We start from the raw sequence: 4771 nt of genomic DNA, 5'->3' as shown, positions 1-4771 counted from the left end.
TGTAGCATTTCAAAGAGAAGCCAAACACACAGAGATCACTGTTTCTCATTATACTTTGGAGAGAAGAGGAACTGTGGTGGCTGGGAGATTCCCAGCCAGCAACAGAAGGATTTTTTGAAGGACTGACATATAGTAGTGTCCACAGGATACCACTGACTCAGCTCACTGGCTCCCTAGAAACCTAAACCTGGCCTTGCTGGTATTAGGTGACTGGTATTGAACAGGATGATTTTGCCGTAACTAAGAGCTCTTCTTTGCAGTCCTCAAAAGCACTTGCAAAAAGAACCACAGTAAACACACAAGTCATAAAGTTACTATGTGGAGACAGCTATCTTTTTACAGAACATGTTGTATCCAGGAATCTCTGATGTAAAGCTATTTTTGCCTCTTTTTAGCCTTTCCTATAAGTTGTCACTGAAATAAAAGCATGATTTTGTTAGAACCTGCTTCCCACCTTGTTCAGTTTGTACAGGCTGATGTTAAACTACACCTCCCATGTGGTGCCACCAAATTGTAAAGATCAAAAAACCCAGCCTACCAACAATGAATTGGTAGACACAGGAGAAAAAAACAAAACAGGGATTTAATGTTAAAGGTCAGGAGCAAAGAGGTAAGGGAGGGAAGGGGTCAGACAATTTTATTCCCAGTTTAACTAAAACCTGCTGTAATTGTCTGGATAAGTTATTTAATCTCTGTGCCTCATGTACGTCCCCTCCTCTGAAGCAATGGAGCTAAAGCCAGTCCATCTAGGGGACTAAATGAAACTTCACAATTCATCATGACTCTGATCTGGCAAGAAGCTGCTTGATTTCTTACATGTCAATTAAGCCCGAAGGAGGGAAGGCCCCAGTCATGACTATGTTAAGAACATTGCTCCACAACACAGTCATGAAAAAATGTGGAGAACATTTTCTCTTTAAGCTATCTCCAGATCTTGGCTACCTATCCCACCATTAAGCCTTCCTGAAAGAGTAATTTGTTACAGTTTTTTGCAGCATGTTCATCCTAAACAACATTTACTGTGTTGTGCCATTCTGAGAAGTGACATTATGAAAACAGCAACAAAGGGCTCCATGTTCAGAGAGGCTTACTACATTCCTAATTAAATGTGGTTGGAAAACACCTCAAAAGATGCTAGATATCTAACTTTCATCCTGAAGACCCAAGCTGACATCTGACTGTCAGCCAGGCTCTCCCTTTACTTCACAACATTGCCAGCAATGACGCATCTGCAGCACTGCGTACTAACATCTGCATAACCACGCAGCTTCACTGGGGCTCAGATGCTTTACAACGGTGGGAGATCTGGCCCTAGCATCCCCTCAGCAATGTTCCCCTAAACAAGCGCTTCATTGGGATCTGCAACATCCTCTGAAGTGCCAGGGCTCAACCACTGCACCAAGCAGGAGCTGAACATTTTGAGGAGCTATATTCTGGTACAAGACGCAGCAAAAGCCAGGTTAAGGTGCAACCAAGACCTCCTCTAGTGACCTCGCTGAAACGGCGTAAGGGTTACCAACCCAGCTGCTTACTTCAGCTTCAGGTCCTGCAAATACCTGTATGTGAACTAAATAATTTCAATGTGATTTAAATTTATCTGGCTGGCTTTGCCCTGAAACAGGCCAGGAGCACTCACAGGATTTGTTTGGCATCTGATCTGCAGGCTGTAGTAATCTCCAGCTGAGGAGCAGTAGTGAACCAGAAGGAGTAGGTTCTTATACTACTCGGTCATATCTGCACCTGTAAGTACCCTACTCCCTTCATAGGAGTAAACTGGCTTTTTCTCTAGATAACTGAAAGGCAGAGCTCCTGTTTGAATATTATATGAATGCTTTAGCTTTTTACTGTAGGTCATACTATGTGAAAAAATAGCCAGAGTTTCACCTAGGCAGTTACTTATTATTACTTAAAATAAATTATAAATAGCAAAATCCTGCTTTAGATATCAAAGCAGACAGACACAGCTACTGGTGATGTGCTATTTCAGAACATAATCACATCCTGAATAAATAAAAATACTGTGTAAAGGTTATAATAAATTACTTTTTTTCTAATTACTGCATGCTTGTATTGTATCTCAAATAATTCTTTTTTTTTCTCCATTCCTCCTCCTCTTCTACTTGAATCAAATCAATGTAAATTGCAACCAAAATGCATCAAGTTCCCAGAAATATATTACTGTTTTTACTGTGGAACTGCAGGGACTGGTTGGACAGGAATGGCCTTCTCCCATTAGATATGGGCTCATCCTGCCCATAATATACTGGAAGTCAGATTCTCATCTAACCTGGGGGGACTGTTTGCTTTATTCATTTCTCCACCAAACTGCAAACACCCCAATAATATAATCTGACTGAAAGAAATAAAAAGGTTGCTGTAGCTATAGTTTGGGTTTGTATATGCTGCCGAAAGAGGTCAGCTCTGTTAATGGCATATGAGAAGTATGTATACAAATGTGCTCACTGCTGGGCAATCACTCGCCTTTAATGTGTAGAGAAATCAGCAGAGACTCATGTGTATGTTTTATTAATTCTTCCTCTATCTTGGTCTGTGCAGGCCTGGTGTGTGCAGTTATTTAGGAATTTACATACCATTGGTTCTAAGGTTTGAAACCAGATAAGAAAGTTGAGTAACTACCATGCAAACAAATTCATCGATGTCTTTGAAGAGTCAAGGCCTGCATACAGTCATGCTGCTGTTCTGCTGGAAAACTGTGAAGCAGGATGCCAACACCTATCAAACCAGTAAGGTGAGCTACCGCTCACAGTCACCTTATTCTGACACTGAACAGAAGTATCACACCCGATATCCCATTCTAGCCCAATGTTTTGTTTGCCCTGTGAATGTTAAAGAGGAAGACAAGATTCGACATTTCCAGGTACACTGTGTAAAGACATATACAAAATTTTACTTCCCTTACAAATAGATCCCTTTTTAGTTGCCTGCAAAAAAACCTACAGCTTTTCCTATGCTGTTTGGCAAAGGTAGAACATATTGTTTTACAGGTGGCTGTCTTCTGGCTTGCTTTCCAGCTTACAAGCCTAAGATGGGGAACAAGGACAAATTCTCCAGGTTTTCTAAGGGAAGCTGGAAGAGCGAGTTTGCTGCAACAGATGTATGAAAGGAGTTCTCAGAATGCAAGGCAGGTGACCAAAACATGGACTACAATAACAAGCAGCGCAGAAAAAGCCAGAGAACATGGCAATTGCTTCTGAAGAAATAACTGCAGTGTCTGCAGGGCAATATTCATATTTCAGCTGTTAAAGTCACTCAAAGCAGTAAGCATGATCACCAGCTGCTCTGTAAGGTTCATATAACTGGGAGGTATTTGAATGAGATATATGGGACTGTCCTTCACAACCCAAGTTACATTATGTTCACGTTAGTTTCCCCACTTCCATACAGAAAATCATAGTCAGAGTGCTAGATGTGTTTTTACCCTTTACATATTAAATAGATCCGTTGTACAGGCAACAACAGCTGCTCATGAGCCTTATTCTAGGGCATGGAAGAGCTCAAGAGTTTGCTCCCTCATTCGCAGAGACAGTAAGTATATCAGCATCTGTGAATAGCCTATACCATCAGGAGAGTCATTGTCAAGGATAAACTAAATTAAACCTCCACAAAGTGTGAAAGATCAGTCTGATTTCTTATTCTGACAGAATCACTAATAGTGGCTTAAATTTAGAATCACAGCTGTAATCCTATTCCAAAAAACCTTTCCAAAGCCAAGATGGCTTCTTGGTCAAGCAGATATGACAACTGCATAGAAGCAAAAAAGGTTGTTTTGCAATATCTAGTCTTACAAAAACATAAAGGACTATGTTTGGTTGCATAGATACATCCATGGTACAGATATGCAAGGGCAATGCTTGAGGATAAGAGAGATTTGTTGCACATACCTGGTTCTGAAATGTGTCAAGAGCAGATCCACATCCAATGGGAAGTCAGTCTTATATGTAGAACATAAGGTAAGCTGCTTCCCCATAAGCACCTCTCTTTTTGCCATGCCCCTGCAAGGCTGGGATCAACTTGGCAAGCAGGCAAAGAATGGCAAGCGTCTGTCCCTACAGACTTTATCCGGTGAAGTTCTTGGTGGAATGAGATTCTCTTCAGAAGATCCTGGCCAGAGGAGGCCTGCAGTAACCTGTGACAATTTACCTCCAGAGAAGACAGACCACTAGGAAGTGACAGAAGAAGACACCTGATTGTATGGGTATTGAACAGGTATGAGTCTGTATTTCCCGCAGAAATGTCTAGATCTCTTCACAGAGGAGTCATTCTCATTCACTGTCTCTAAGGAACCTGATACCACTGCATGAGGGAAAATCTGAAAAGTTTTTTAAATCACTTAGCCATCTCCCATTACATCTCATGGATCTGGCTGGGACCAAGGGCACAAAATGATAGCTTCACTGCCTTTTGGTTATTCCACATTTGTGGCAACAGGAACCAACATCTGATAAGGCCACACTGTTCCACACCATGGCTGAATGGGTGTCTCTAGAAGGATGTAAAACCTTGGCACAGCAGGATATACGTCTCAAGTGAGTCGAATTCTACTGCCAGGTAGAAGGAAATAGAGTGATTACATATGGACTCACATCAATACCTGTTTCTGAAAGCAGAATTTGACTGAGCATATCTGCCCTAGCCGATTTTACTAATGACTGATTTTACTAGCATGTGCCACATTCAAACCTCCCATCAGTACAGAAAGAACTGTGAATAAGTTGGCAGGAAATAGGAGCTTTTCTGCTCAGGTTAGCGG

This window comes from Pygoscelis adeliae, unplaced genomic scaffold (assembly GCF_000699105.1).
Source record: "Pygoscelis adeliae isolate BGI_AS28 unplaced genomic scaffold, ASM69910v1 Scaffold10, whole genome shotgun sequence".
NCBI classification, from domain to species: Eukaryota; Metazoa; Chordata; class Aves; order Sphenisciformes; family Spheniscidae; genus Pygoscelis; species Pygoscelis adeliae.
The sequence above is the reverse complement of the archived record's forward strand: the minus strand, read 5'-3'. Positions refer to the sequence as shown.